Below are 16,910 nucleotides of genomic sequence, written 5' to 3'. Positions count from 1 at the left end.
ACGTTACATACCTCCAAGGTGCAACCACCCCTCACTGAGCACACTCTCTGAATTTCTTGAAGCGTATACCTTTAAAGAAAAGCAAGAAAACTTTTTTATCAGTCATAACCAAGATATGCATGACTAGAATCACTCAAGTTCCACCTAAAAGATAGAAAATAATATAAATTGGCTTAAGAGAGAGGGGATGTGAGGGAAGATACCATCGTGACTTCTGGGATCAGTCGATGGGCTGACTTTCTCTTCTCTCTCCCCCCCCCCCCATTGGAACATCTTTGGGTAAGATTTGGGTAAGATTTGGACACCTGGATATACCAAGGGTCTCCCCGGGAAACTTAGAAATCTCTGTAGAGTCTTTGTGCCTTTTAAACATGTTAAGAGACAGACTGTGTACCTGTGTATTTTATGCATGCTAGCTTTGCAGACAGTGAATTTATCACCGGCAATCCAAAGAACCTGTGTACCTGTCGCTGTAATATATTGCACTTAATTGCATTGTTCTCAGCCATGATAGTTCTCACTGGATGCGACTAGAGTGAGGGCGTGCGACATTGTTGGTGAATCCGTGACCATGATAGTTCAGTACCCTGAATCCGACACCAGACCCATAACATTTTATTGGCTACACCCCTTAATGCGACAATCTGTTAAAAAGGAAAAAAAAAAAAAGTATCTAAAAGTAAAGCTGTTTTTTATTTATTTATTTATTTTATTTTATTTGACAGACACTATTGCAAATACTAATGCAGCAGCCAAATAAAATATTAGAAAATGACAGGACGACCTCACCTAAAACAAAAATAAAGCTTTTTCTTTGCACAAGAACCTATGAATTTAAGGAAACTTTTATTTAGTTTACCTAAACCTTAGGTCACAGCTTAGTTTGGTGAATAGGCATTTGCCTGCAACCCTAAAGAACCAGAAATTAAAATTCCATTGAATAAATGAGTGAAAAAAACATACAGAGAGGATTTTGTAATCAAAAGTCAATTTAATCTCCAGAAAACAATAGAAAATCAATGCACTATCGTAATTTATATATATACACATAAATTATTTAAAATTAATAAATTTACTTACTGGTTCAGATAGGAAACGAGGACATTGGAAATTTTTTCTACACACAATTAGAATCATAATTTGCTTTCAAAATAGCAGAGAAGTAGAAGCAGAAGGAGAAGATGAGGAAGAAGTGGAAGAAATAAGACAAACAGAAAGAAGAATGGTAAGACTTAGGGGAGAAAAAAAAAGACAGGAATGAGAATGTTTCTACTCAGAAGAGTTTCTACTCAGAAGATAGGAAAGACACTTTCCAGTACAGTTTGTCTCTAGTTGCATAATAAATCATATTAGTCCACTTTTCTGCCCATTTGCTGTGACTGCCAGTAACAAATCAAAGCTCTTATAACTAACTGTGTAGTTAATAATTTCTTTCATGGGTCTCTTGGCTTGCTGAATAATTCAAGTCAATTCATTTAACAAGGCTTTCCTTGTAGTAAAGTACAGAAATATACTTTCCAATATGTGGTGACCTTATTTCATTATCCTCTGCTAATTTGTTTATAACAGGGACAAAAAGGCAGCTGCTAGGTAATATGGTGGAAAGCTCATCCCTCTGGTGCCATGGGAGCACCCCAAGACATGTCAGTGTCATTGTACTTGCATTATGAAAATAATAATAATATCTGATGTCTTTGTTGATATTTTAACAGTTCAAAGATACTATAAAATGGATTTTTAATATATTTCTGAAGTAAAATTCACAATTAAAGAATTAGAAATAAATAATGCAATATGAATCCCTTTAAACAATGCTAATGCTTTATATAAGATTTGATGCTAAACTATTTTAAGAACTTAACATTCACTTTCTGAATTTGGTTTTAATTATTGTGTAATCCACTGCTCTTGTATTTTCCAGCCAGTATGAAGTGGTTGCTAATTACTCAAATGAAGGCTATAGAGTACATTTTGAAAGCAGATAATTTCTTAATGCTTAATATAAAATTAAATGATTTATAACGTTTATTCAAAGGCAGTAAGAGCCTTATCCAAAATCTGATAAAAGCAAATTAGTTGATTTCAGCAGGTTTTCAGTCAGGACTCCAAAGAATGACTATGAGTGTCTGACTGAACAATGAATTAGGTGACCCTGAAAAATTCATTATGGAGTCTGAGAAACTGAGACTTGAAAAACTTAAAGTATTTTAAGTAGGGCCCTTTTTTATGAAGACACTATTTATGACTGAGTTCAAAGGCATTGCAAAGTGTCTGAATCAAGTAAGCAGCTGTTAATGCTAGACCTAAGAAACTGACTTCAGTTTATGCAAGATAGATGTTGGAAATTACAGAGTGAGACTCAGCTCTGCATTCAGACCCATAAGTGTGAAGATGTCTCTGTGTGAGGTGGGTGCTCTCTTTGGGCATATGTGTTTATGTAGCTCTGGTTAGAGTTTAGAAGTCTTGCCACCTACCCAAATGTAAGTGTCACTGGAGGAGGAGATGAAGAGGTCTCTGGACACCATATATTGTATTGACTAATTTGTCATATGAGATCTATATGGGAACTTAGAAGAGTTTTTACAGGCTATGTCACATCCTGAAAGTCAAAAGTCTGAGCAGCGTGTTCTGTGTTAATGTAATTATATGGCTATTTCATTAATGAGTGCTTCATTGCAGAGTGATGTTCCTTCCTGTTTATTTCTCTTTGACTTCATGGATACAGCACTCCTGTGTGTGCAATAGGTAAGCATCAAATGGCAGGAATGGACACAAACTTCACTATATACATATATATATAATATTATATATATATATATATATTATATTATATAATATAATATTATTTATATATATATATTATATATATATTATGTTTTTGTACTTTGCAGAAGTACTTAGGTTAGTGTGATGGCTATATGCAATCAAAAATAGCAAAATCCATTGTTTCTACATGTCTGTGCAATTAATTGCACCAAAAATAAATGGTCAGTAAGTAATGGGTCAAAATATGATAGTCAAGATACTTGTCCAGACAATTGTCCATACAGTAGATATTAAAGTATTTAATTAAAAGTGGAAAGTATTATGGGAAACATACTCAGGAAAGCAAACAATTTGCTATATTCCTGAAAAAGGAAATAAAATACACAGGAAATTACCATGTGATCCGATGTAAATGTTCAAATACAGAAGGGTGTTTGTTGGTTTTGTTGTTGCTGTTGTTTCAGATCTTTATTATCTCAGATAGACACTCTGATAAAACTAGATAGATGCTGAAACTGGAAACTCCGTAATATGTGATCTGAATCCAGACTGCCATTTTCAAATAAGGAATTGAGTCTGTCTGCCTGCTGGTACTCCCTGAGAACAGATACATCTGATTAACCTAGCATTGCAATGTACCATTACTGTGCCATTGCACTTAATGAAGTTAGCTGAAAAAGTATTATTTTTTCGTCCTGGGAAATCTAATACTTACCAATAAATGAAGTTTGGGCTCCAGGAGGTTTCTGTAGTACAGCACACTTTACAGCTAAAAGTCTGACAAAAGAAATAGGGTGGCTCTAAAATTTAGAAATTGCATTGATCTACATTGAAGCCATAATCTACACATACCTTCTTACTGGAAGACAAGAAAATTTCAAAACTATCTCTTTTATTTACTTCTAAACATAATAAGTATCTTACTTGTTATGAGAACAAGTTCAACAGGTTAAAATGACAACGGTTCATAAAAGTTACTAATAATTCTGAGCCAGTCATATCCTTTTATGTCATTTTAGAGAATGTCTGATGGTATAAACATAGCATAGTAAGATACTCCAGTAAAATGTTATTCACAGTTTAAATTTTATTATCAAAATCCTTAATTTCACTGTTGCCCTAGGGATTAGGAGACATGCCTAAATCTGGAATGAAAGCAGACACTGTTGGAATCTTCACATACAAAACATCTGCTTTCAAGGTTGATATTATATTATTGATGTATTTAAAACATTTTTGCTTGTTCTTAACATTTTTAGTTATCAGTTTTTAATTGCATTCAAATTTTAGGAAAAAATGGGGGAAAAATACTACTAGCAATTCTTGTCCAATGCAGTTGTGATAGTTTGTCATTCTAAATGTGTTCAAATGATACTGCACTTATGCAGATCAGGTCTGAATCACAGCTTCATAGTAAATCTTAAATATCCCACACCTATAGGGTATCTAAAGAGATTTTGGACAGCTTCTGCAGAACTATAAATTCCAATGTTTCACCTTCGTGGAGGTTTTAGATACAGCATCTGAACCCTTATGTTCCATTAGCAATTCTTGTTTAAATTTAAATAAAATGATTTTTCAGAATATTCTCTTGCCCTTTTACCAACTTGCCCAGTAATTTTGAGCTTTATATATGTCTCAGTTGTATAGAAAGCTTTCATCAATAAAAGTTATTAAACCATTCCAGAAGAACAGAATATTTGTAAGGTTTCACTGCTTTCATTTCCAAACATCCCATAAGTGATTATCATTTTATGTAATATAAAATTTTCTGTAAATTTTGTTTTGTAATTTCTATTTTACTATTTTCAGTTGTAAAGAAGAGAGTTCTTATTTATTCATTTAAACATTTTTTTCTTTAGCCAAAATTTTATTTTTACCAAGAAAATTCATTCTTAAAATGTTTATCAGTCTAGGACCATTTGGTTTGTCAGTAACATAACAGTCATAAGTACTTTTCCCTGCTATATTTGAACCAAACTCATCTACTGGCCTACTGAACTTGGAAGAAAGCTGTAATATTTTAGTGTAATATTCACTTCTGAGGTACCAAAAATTTATTCCAACTATTTTCTGGATTAATTCTTTCAAGATATAATCAATAAGATCTCCTTGTTCTTCCATTTTCTGTCCAGCTAGTATAAATTTGACAAAATTCTTTACTGCTGGAAATACCTTCTGCCTTCTTTGGTCATTTTCGAAAATACCTTTTGTGTTGGGGCACCAGTAATGACATGACAACAGCTCACATTGAACTAGAATAAGAAGCCCTCTTCATGTCTTGACCAGAACAACTATTTCCAGTCACCTCTTTCACTTGAAATGGTACTGATAAAAATAAATAAGGAAGAAATTACTCTGAAGCAGACAAAAAAAATATGATAGCTAACATGGGAAAAGGAATGATGCCGGGAAGAAAGGAAAAATAGTGGTTTGAGTGTTATTCTAATGTTAACATCAGAGCCAAAGAAGAAAAGAATATGAGAGATGTAAGGCCTGTGATTCTTTTCAAGATTTTCTGCTTATAATGTGTAATCCTGCGTAATGACACTCATTTGAGGTCCACAGGCCAGTTTGTATAGCTGGAATTCACATGATTAACGTAACAAAACAAACAAACAAAAAAAAGATGTCATTGCTGTTCTGTCAATATTTGTTCTTATTTTTTCTACTCTGTTCAGTTAAATAAATGAAATTTATGTGTACAAGCATTTGCTTCCATATCAAAAATGCACCAACATATCTTTTAACTTTGGATTTTTCTATGAATTTCCCGGCCTCCTCATGTTTGCTTTAGGGATTATTTTAACACTCCTTTTTTTTTTTTTTTTTAGGTGTTAGTTTACACTAACCTTACCACCATAACTATACTGTTTATTGTAAGTGAAGGTATATTAGACTTGCATGTAAAAACAAAAGTTTGATACAGTATATACACTCACATTTGCCTGAAAATCTTTTCCAGAGATCTTATTGGCATCAGAAAAGCAAGAAACCTGTTCTAGCAAATCAGCTGGATACCAACTGTGGTAAGAAACCATAAAATGCTAACCATTTTGACAATTAGGTCTAACATAGACAAAATTGGTCCTTAATTTATGCATAAAATACATCACAAAAATAATAATAACAATAAAACCATTTTTAACACTTTGTTTCAACTACCTCTAACTGCACCGATCAAATTTCCTTCCAGCCAATTTCCCAACAAAAGATGGTGCCTGTTCATTTTTATTTTAATTTCAAAATTTGGGCTCTTTCATGGCTGATACATTCATACGTCTGTCTAGAAGCTTCAGAAAGGTTTCAGCTTTAGGCAGTGTAGACATTTGTGTATCTTCTCAAAGCCCTTTTCACTGATTCTTATTTTTAGAATTAAATTTGATACATAATTTATAAAAATTGCTTAGAAAAAAAAAGTTATAGAAACAAGAATAAAAATAGGAATTAAACACATATTTGTGATAAATATATACTAAATTAATTATGAGTCTCCTGATTAATTAGGGCTTTTGATTTTCTCTCCTTTTTCTTCATTTACAGCTTTACTAACTGAAATCAATGCTACAATCTCAGATTTCATACTAATGCTTAAAACATTAATGGAAATCTTGACTATGAGATATGATCAAGATCAAGGCCATCAAATCACAAATGAAAGGAAAATATTTGTTTTTGTTTTATAGTATAGAGTTTGTTATTTTTTAGCTAGCTTCACAAACTTTGGAGCCTTCCTCCAGATTGTAGCGTGTATAAGAACACAGTCCATTATGTAATATGCACTAATGATGAAGTCTTTGTTAAACAAAGTTTTAATTGTCTTTGTTGCACTTGTGCCTAAGACACAATCTCGTCTTCAAAATGTCCTTGCACACAGTTGTTCTTCATTTAGAAATTCCTAGTACAGACTAAAGAATTCTTATCCCACCCTATAACTCGGGGTTATTCACTCTGCTGTCAGACTTTGAAAGATTCACATTATAAATATTTTCCCTTCTCTAACTTTAATCTGGCCATGAAAAGAGAACTTTTTTTTTTTTTTTCCCTCAAAGTAAAGGACAAAATTATCCATCAAAACAAAAGTTCTAGGTAATGTTTTGAAATTCTAAATGTAGAGACTGCTAGGATATTTTTAAGCTCACTCCTCCTCCAATACAGCCAGACACTAACCAAAAATGTTGACGATTTTGCACTGATTGTTCTCAGTGCAAAATAGTTCATTGTTCTGTTCAAATTTTGTATTGATAAAACATTTTTTTTCTACCTTACCTGAAGTTTGGTTGTACTGATTTAATTTAAAAATATTGAAGATATGACATGAAATACTGATGTAATATAATGCAAAATTTCTGTTTAAACCTTGATACTATACTTTTGTTATTGCTGGTATCCATTTGTCACATAGTTTCAAGATATCATAGTGAGGCAAAAATTGCTAAGTAACTACAAAATTTACCATTTGTAATCTTACTTAATTTCATTTAAATATTCTTCATAGTCTGACACAGAGAGAGATGTATCTCTCCAATGTGTTTCCTGTTGTTAATGTAATCTGTAGATTGCAACAATAAGGAAATTGTATGCGCTAGTGAGTAAAATGAAAATTCATCAGTGTATTCTCATTATTTTTAAATTAGCTCTAGACCAATACTAAAAAAACTTTTATTAAGATGTTTTGCATCTTGGTATTAATTTCTAATTATTAGTCATAGTAAAAAAAAGTACATGTATGGGGCCATTTGAGATATGAGATTTCTTTATTCTCTTATTTGTTTTAAATAAGCTATCACTGCAAAATAAAGTCATGTTTTATAAACATATTTCTTTAAAGTTTTTAATGTAGATTTCTGCATTTAGAATTTAATACATCTCAATTAGTTACACATAAATTTATTAATATAAGATTCTGTTATAAAATGTTTATGCTTCAAAAAATAAGTGCACTGAATTAAAATTAACACGTGTTATTTTTTTTTTTTTTAATTTTGAGAATCTATACTATTGTTATACTGTATGGCATATTTTAGATGAGAGAAACTTATTTAATGTCTTTATTGAGGTAACACCTCAAATGAGCATCATCCTCATGTTAAGTGATGTGCTAGACCACTTAGATGATACTCAGGTTGGAAATTAGGAGAAATTTCTTCTCAGAAGGAGTGGTTAGGCATTGGAATGTGTTGCCCAGGGAGGTGGTGGAGTCACTGTCCCTGGGGGTGTTTAAGGAAAGGTTGGATGTGGTACTCAGGGACATGGTTTACTGGGTAATATTGGTGGTAGGGGGACAGTTGGACCAGATGATCTGGAAGGTCTTTTCAAGCCTTAATGATTCTATGATACCCTCTGCTATAAACTGCTTATAATATACAAACCTTTAAATACTGCAGTACTTACATAGGCGGACCACTCGGACATTCCCTTATGTATTTCAAAAGCTCTAGGCAGGGAATTATAAAAGGTGTTAATAAATCAGAAAATAAACACTGGGAAGGTCACAGAAGTACATTTTACATTCATGTTTGCTAAAATATACGAGGCATTAAAATTCTGATTCTACATTCTTATGACAATGACTGTAATGAGAACAGAAAATACTATGAGCCTAATCTATTCTCCTGACAATTTAAATATAACTGTAACCTAGTTGTTATCTTGTACTTCTTCTCCAATTCCATAAATAGGGAAGGTCATAACAATAGTGAAAATACATTAGAGAATTTAAGCCCTGACATTTTCCTAAACTGGAGGACTAAAAGAACATGTGGATAATGTTACATAATTTTCTTTAGAGGAAGGAATTTGGAATAGTAGTTAACCTCTCAATTTTTATTATTAATATTTTTGTGTGACATTTTTCTGCTTTCTCTTTTCCTTTCAGATAACATAACCAAAATACGTAGTTCATTTAGCATGTTTTATAACTAACACATAAGAATGAGCATAACCTTTCTGTGACAATATTCTTTACATCCTGGGGCCAGAATTCAAAGGATTTTCAACATTTTCTGTACATTAATTTTATTGTTGTTGTTGTAATAATGGACACATCCTGCTTACCCAGGCTTTTTGTTTGAAAAGTAGAGGTTAAATCTATGCTTACAATACTTAATTGAATTGGGATATACCCCCCAAACTAATCCTTTAAAAATTGTCCTTTCAACAGCATTAATATGTTGGTTTACCTCTGAGACACCTTTGTTATTTCACTTAGCTATATCTGAATGCTTATAAACTTTGAGGAATATTTTTTAGTGCCAAGCATTATGACCATCATGGATTCCTGCAGCACTCAACTACGCTAAGTATAGAGGTATAAATTACAGACTCTACAGATCATACACTATAGAACTATCTTTTCCGTATTATAGAAGTTCAGCAAAAATCATTTCTCCAAGGTCTTTTCTTGTCCGTCACCACAGCTCTTGGGTTTATTTCTCCATAAATACAGACTGTTTCTGAATAGGGTTGTTGATGTCTGTTTACAAATAGTAAAATGTGTATGCAGAGAGCAGTTGCTATCCAGCAGTTTGAAATACCAGGTCAGACCTGTAGAAGTTGCTGATGAGTTGTTGAGAAGGGTTCTGATCACTGTTATTATGGAGCTACATAGTTTTAAGATAAATATAAGACTGTTAGTTATAAGGCTGTAGATAGTTAAGCAGAATTATTGCTGTTCTTTAAGCTGAGTTCTTCATACATCACTGAGGAGGTTAACACACTCTCAAGACCATCTTTTTAATTACATTTTAACTACAGCTCTACTCACTGAAGCAATTGCATAGCTGAATTATCTTTTGTGACCTGAGTTCTCTGCTCTTCTGAACTGGGATTATTCTGCATATTTGGGGGAATTTTTCTCTCATTTAACTGAATGTTGTTGTGGTGTTGACTGTCTTAGATATATTTATCAAAGTTCTTTCTAAACTCATCAGTGGTGAAGGTATATTAAATTTGTAACAAGAGCTACTCTAAAACAGAGAGACACTACTACTCTGATAGCATTCACAGAATGGTCAAGTTTGTGAGGAACCTCTGGACACCATCTGGTCCAACAACCCTGCACAAGGAGGTTTCCTAGGACCGTGTCCAGATGGCTTTTGAAGATCTCCTAGGAGGGAGACTCCACAACCTCTTTGGGCAATCTGTGCCAGTGCTCAATCACCTACACAGTACAATGTGCTTTCTGATGTTCAGAAAAAATCTCTTGTGTTCCAGTTTGTGCCCATTGCCTCTTGTCCTGGCACTGGTCACCACTGAAAATAGCATGGATTAATCCTCTTTGCAAACTCATTTTGTGTGTTTATACCCATTGATAAGGTCCCCCCTGAGCCTACTCTTCTCCAGGCTGAATAGTCCCAGCTCTCTCAGAGGAGAGGTGTTCCAGGCCCTTGATCATCTTGGTGGCCCCAAGCTGGACTCCTTCCAGTATGTCCTTGTCTCTCTTGTACTAGGGGGGCCCAGAACTATGCACAGGTGTAGCGTTATGGCTTTATTTGCTACATTTCACAGAAACACAGAATCACAGAATGGTTGAGATTGGAAGGGAGCTGTGAAGATCATCTAGTCCAAACCCCCTGCCAAGCAGGATCACCTAGAGCACATAGTGCAGGATGGCATCCAGACGGGTTTTGACTATCTCCAGAGAAGGAGACTCCACAACCTCTCTGGGCCACCTGTTCCAGTGCTCTGTCACCCTCACAGTAAAGAAATGCCCTCTCATATTCAGCCAGAACTTCCTGTGCTTCAGTTTGTGCCTATTTCCTCTCGTCCTGTCGCTGGGCACTACTGAAAAGAGACTGGCTACATCCTCTTGACACCCGTCCCTCAGATATTTATACACATTGAGGAGGTCTCCCCTCAGTCTTCTCTTTTCCAGGCTAAACAGGCCCAGTTCTTCCAGCCTGTCCTCGTATGACAGGTGCTCCAGTCCTCTGATCATCTTCGTAGCCCTCCTCTGGACTCACTCCAGTAATTCTATGTCCCTCTTGTACTGGGGAGCCCAGAACTGGACACAATACCCCAGGTGTGACCTCACCAGGGCTGAGTAGAGGGGGAGGATCACCTCCCTTTTCCTGCTGGCAACACCCTTCCAAATGTAGCCCAGGATACTGTTGGCCTTCTTGACCACAAGGGCACATTGCTGGCTCATGGTCAGCCTGCTGCCCACCTGGACTCCCAGGTCTCTCTGCAGAGCTGCTCTCCAGCATGTTAGCCCCCAGCCTGCAATCATGTTGTCTAACTACAACTTCCTTGGTACACGATAAACACTAAGGAATTGACACAAAGTGACACAGCCAATATTCTCTTTCCTTATCAGAGTGGAAGAAAACATGGATCTCCTTATAGTATGTAATTTTAGTACCAATGAATTTATCCCCAGAATATCTAAAACCAAATCTGCAATATATATTTTTTTTTCATTCAGCCATATTTTTTTTTGTTTGTTTGTTCATTTTATGGAATAGTAGTTGCAGTTGTAATTAAGTCTAAATTATTAGTGTGTTTTATTTCCTTTGAACTTGGATCCCAGTCCCATGAAGATTTATGCAAATTAAAAAGCTCAAGTACATTATCATAGAGGCTCCTATACACCACTTAGTTTTCAGTGCTAGAACAATAAGGTGTAATTTCCTGTAGAACTACTATTTAACCAAACCAGCCAGCCAACCAACCAAACAAAAAGTTTCTTTAATTTTTAATACTATTTCTACTTTTTCCTATCCATTATAGAAAGAGAAGTGTATACTTTAAACACATTAAAGTTTAGCACTTTGATGCAAATTTTATTTGTAAAACAAATGGGTGTGAAGAAATATCTTTCCTTTTGAAAGATGTCTGGTTTTATCCTCATTTAACTTGAAACTTTGATTTCATTTTTAAAATTTTGATTTCATTTTTATAACCCACAAAAACAATACTGATGTTGCAATGGAATTTGAAGTGCACAATGCATTGGTTAGCTTAAAAATATTTTAAATTATTAGTTGAAGACAACTGAAATTCTACGTACCACCCAGGGCATGAATAGAGCCAAATCCATAAAATACTTGGGAAAAACTTCAGGAGATTTGAGTGAAAGAGGTTGGATTCACAGTAAGAATAGCCTTTCAATATCAAATCCATATTTGCCACCTGTATCCAGGTCTACATTCCAATTATATTGACTTTACAATTTTTTACATTTTTTCAAATGTACAAAACTTTACAATTTTTTACATTTGTAAAAGTTTTCTTTTGATTTCAATTCTGTTGCTTTGCATATGGAACTGTGTGTAGAGTAGGATAGTGTTTTATGTGAGTGAATATTAAATTGTCCTTGCTAATAATACACAGCTTTGGCTTATGACTTTGGAAATTTTTAAATATTGGACCATCATATCAAGACATCATAATACATTGGAAAGTTATGCTCATACTACCATTTGTTGTTGTTTTTCTATTACAAAGTGGTTTGTTTGCTTGTTTGTTTGTTTTTCTAACCCCCTGCAAAATTACGGTTTCTACACAATTGCCTTGAAAAGCTGGATGGTAAAATTACAGGCACAAAGTGCGTGCTGGGGATCAAAGTTTTTTTGGGTAGTCATTTAGGCTAGCCTTGGTAGCTTGACTGAGCACATTACCTGTGAGATAATCTCTAACGTTATTTATGGTTGTATGAGTTTCCTCCATTCAGAGCGTAGGACACCTGTAGAAAACTTGGAAAACAGGACATAGATATTAATAAAGATATGTTCTTAGATATCTCAGTTTAAGCTCTTTGCTCACGCAGATTTGTTTTCTGAGATGCTCATCACTTGTCTGTGTCAGTGTAGTTATTTGAACTTCCATGCAATTATCTGAAATATTGGTATTTTTGTTGGGCAATTGCCTGCTGAGAGTTTAGGCTGATATATTAAAAATTCAAGATGTTGTCTGTTGATAAGATATTCATCAAACAGCATATTTATATTTTGTCACTAGTACTTAAATAACCAACCAGTAGAACAGAGAATTAAAAAAAAGAGATGCTGTAAAGGTGACACTTGCTTTTGTGAAAATGTGTTTTTAATTTGTTATTCAATTATATTAAGAGAAATGAAGGAATTACAGAAATATTTAATGCATTTATTTTTCCAGCAACATTCTCTCAAACTCTTCAATTTTCTTATAAGACACAATAGAGGATAATCAAACTACTTCATAAGTACAGATTCCATATACTGAAACAAATTAAACAAATACAGTGTATTAAGATGAGCATGAAAGTTCAGAAGTGCCATAAGAGATTCACACAGGACTGTTTGCTAGTGAGATATCTCATCTAGCTGCCTGTCATTATATGTGTGTGCCCTGTTTCATATGCAAAACATAAACTCCCTGGGACAAAAGGTATTTTCAAAATTGTATTTATATGGTATGAAGAAAAACAGTCTGTGGATGTGGTGAAAAACTGCAATTTATTAAATATTTCCACATAATTATTATATAATTATATAATATTTCCACATTCATTAAATATTTCCACATAATATTTCCACATTTAACTGTTCAAATTATCTCTCAACATAATAAAAAATGTCATATAGCTGAAATAAAGAGCAATTAAAACCATTAGTTAAAATAGGATATATATTTTTTTTCCATTACACTCAAGAATACTGTTGCTTTGGAAGTAAATGGACATCTGTATTTAAAGACTTATTATGTTGCTTCATATTTATTGCATGTGTTCATAGTAAAGTATTGCTTTAGCACTTTTCTTCCAGGAAACTTATTGTGCTTCACTAGTGTGCATGTTTATAGTCTTATCAATGCCAGAATGCATGAAGAACCAGAAAATCCCTTCCTTGTGATGTCAATTATGAGACAAGAATGTAGCACAAAATGCAGTGACACAATTTTAATTCACTGATGTGAAATGTTATTATGTTGTGTAGTTCTTGTGAGCACATTTCTTTTTTGTTTTAGCTTATGTATTTCTAGATACAGAAGGTGTTAGCTTTTTCTTTTCTCATTTTTTTTTCTTTTTCTTTTGTTTGGGGGGGTAAATCAGTTACTTTTCAGAGCACAAAAATAATCAAAAAAAAAAAAAAGGAAAATAAAAGAAAAAGTGCCTCAAAGAATGACATTCTAATGTTTTGTGAGGACAGATTGTTCATTAGCTTCATATTCAATACTTCATTTTATTTTCTTTCAAAGTGTACCCATGCTGCTTATGGCAATCTGTGCTGGAATGAACTTCAGTCTCCTGGTCCCAAGCTGAGACAGGCTCTGCACAGAAAGATGTGAATTTTCTTTTTAATCTCTTGCTTTATGTTTACTAAATTATTTAAATTTTTTGAAAGGATAGTTGATGCTTATTATATAATGAGGCAATAACATTAGTTGCACAGTTTTAAATTATGAATAAATAAATTCTTAATAAACATTGTTGCATAAAATATATATATATATACTGGACAGAACATAAAAGCTACATAAAATCATCCTGAACTTTAATTTCAAGTGGATTTTTACATTTTTGGACAAAACCAGAAAGCCTTTATTGTGGTTTAACCTGGCTGGCAGCTAAGCACCACACAGCTGTTCGACGACCCTCACCCCTCCCTCTCTGGGATGTGGGAGAGAATCAGAAAGAAATGAAAGCCTGCGGGTTGAGATAAAGACAGTTTATTAGGACAGAAAATAAAGGATAATAATAATAATGATATAATAATATAATAATAATGATAATTATTATTACTACAACTAATAATGTGTACAAAATAAGTGATGCACAATGCAATTGCTCACCACACGCTGACCGATGCCCAGCCTATCCCCGAGCAGCCGGTCGCCCCACCCCGGCTAGCCACCCCTATATATTGTTTATCATAGCATGGTATGGAACACCCCTTTGGCCAGTTTGGGTCAGCTGTCCTGGGTCTGTCCCCTCCCAGCTCCTGCTGCATCCCTAGCCTGCTCGCTAGCAGGACAGAGCGAGAAGCTGAAAAGTCCTTGGCTTGGTGTAAGCACTGCTCTACAACAATTAAAACATCAGCATGTTATCAACATTATTCTGTAGTGGGTTTACATGGCAAGGTTTTGGTAGCAGGGGGCCATAGGGGTGGCTTCTGAGAGAAGAACCCAGAAGCTGCCCCGTGTTAGATAAGGGCCCCGTCACTGCCCAGAGCCGAGCCAATAAGTGATGTTGTTTGCAGCTCTGTGAGAGCATATTTAAGAAAGGGGAAAACAACCTGCTGCTACACAGCAGCTGGGAGAGTGAGAGGAGTGAGAAACAGCCTTGCAGGTGCCAAAGTCAGTGCAGAAGGAGGGCAGGAGGTGCTCCAGGTGCTGGAGAGAAGTTCCCTGTGGCCTGTGGTGAGGCCCCTGGTGAAGCAGGCTGTCCCCCTGCAGCCCATGGGTACCACATGGAGCAGATCTCCATGCTGCAGCCTGTGGAGGAGCCCTTGGTGGAGCAGGTGGATGTGGCCTGGAGGAGGCTGCGACCCATGGAGAGCCCCCACAGGAGCAGGCCCCGGGCCAGAGCTGCAGCCCGTGGGGGACCCGTGCTGGAGCAGTTTGCTCCTGGTGGATGGACCCCGTGGTACGAGCCATGTGGGAGCAGTTCCTGAAGAGCTGCTGCCTGTGGGAAGCCGACACAGGATCAGTTCGGGAAGGACTGCATCCTGTGGGAGGGACCCCGTGTGGAGCAAGGCAGAGTGTGATCGTGAACGAGCGGCGGAGATCAGGGACTGACATTAGGGACTGACTGCAGCCCCCATTCCCCCATTCCCCTGCACTGATCAGGGGGAGGAGGTGGAAGAGGGTGGATGCGGGGAAGGCGTTCTTGGTTTCTTTCCTTTGTTTCTCACTTCTGTTGCTTGTTAGTAATAGGCAATAAATCTTACTGTCTCCCTACTCTGAGTCTGTTTTGCCCATCACGATAATTGTTGAGTGATCTCCCTGTCCTTATCTCAACCCTCGAGCCCTTTGCATCGCATTTTCTCCCCCTTTCCCTTTGAGGAGGGGGAGTGAGAGAGTGGCTGAGGTGGAGCTCAGCCACCCACCCGAGTAAAACCTAAATCCCAGTAAAATCCTAAATCCCAAACACAGCACCATACCAGCTACTAGGAGGAAAATTATTGTAGCCAAAACCTGGATATCTACTCTCGAAGTTGTAGGACAGTAAGATGCAGTGTATTAAAATAGTTATTTAATTCATCTTCGTATTCCTCTGTATTCCTCCACCTTTACAGGAAGCTGCTGATTACAGTATCCCTGAGGTAAGGAAAACCACAACAGGAAAGCTGGTTCCTGTTGCTTGGAGTCAGAAAATAATTTGACCAAAAACACATACACATACCAGAACTACATATGCTAAGATTTTTCTTTTTCTGGATATTGAAGAAAAGGAAGTAATTTGAAAGCTCCATTCATCTTACCCTGAAGTAGATGTCTAAAATAGGTCAGATTAATCCATGGTTGGTGCCTATTGAGCATAAACACAAAGGGCCTGACTGAGATGTGGGCTTCTATATTGTGGACACTGAGGATGGTCTTAAAAAAAAAAAATTGACCATGAAATAGCTTAAGTTGAGACAGCATACTTTTGCTCTCATCTTGCTAACATGAGTAATGTTTTACTGTAGCCTAATTTGATCCCTAAACATACCTTTTCCAGCAGGTGTGATCCAGATGTTTTAAACAATCTTTCCCCAGAAGTCTCAGCTTTGATTTCAGTTGTTATGTCTGTTTGAATTCTATTTACAAATCATTTTATGTTTGCTGGTTCTCTGTTCCCCATTCACTGCTTCTCCTTTGTTGCAGAGTGATTTGTAGTTGCACTGAATTTTACTAGCTGTCTATTTCCTTTTTCTTTCTTTCCCTGACTATGTGCCATGAACAAATGTAACACATTCTGCCAGTGGCACTGGGGAGGACAGAAGCAGAACAAGATCCTATGAAGTATTCTCCTTGGAACAGATTGCAGCTCTGAAGTCAATATATTTTATGAAGCAATAGTACTGAAAAGAATTCCCTCCACAGCTAAGCTCAGGCTTTTTTTTTTTTTTTTTTTTTTTTCTGAAAAAGTGGCTTTTTCCCCCACATGAAATGTTATATTCCTGAAGTCTTCTGTATTAATACATTCTCCTGAGAACACGAAATGTACAGGGTAACAAGAA

The sequence above is a fragment of the Cygnus atratus genome, chromosome 1 (genome assembly GCF_013377495.2).
Source record: "Cygnus atratus isolate AKBS03 ecotype Queensland, Australia chromosome 1, CAtr_DNAZoo_HiC_assembly, whole genome shotgun sequence".
Lineage (NCBI taxonomy): Eukaryota > Metazoa > Chordata > Aves > Anseriformes > Anatidae > Cygnus > Cygnus atratus.
The sequence above is the reverse complement of the archived record's forward strand: the minus strand, read 5'-3'. Positions refer to the sequence as shown.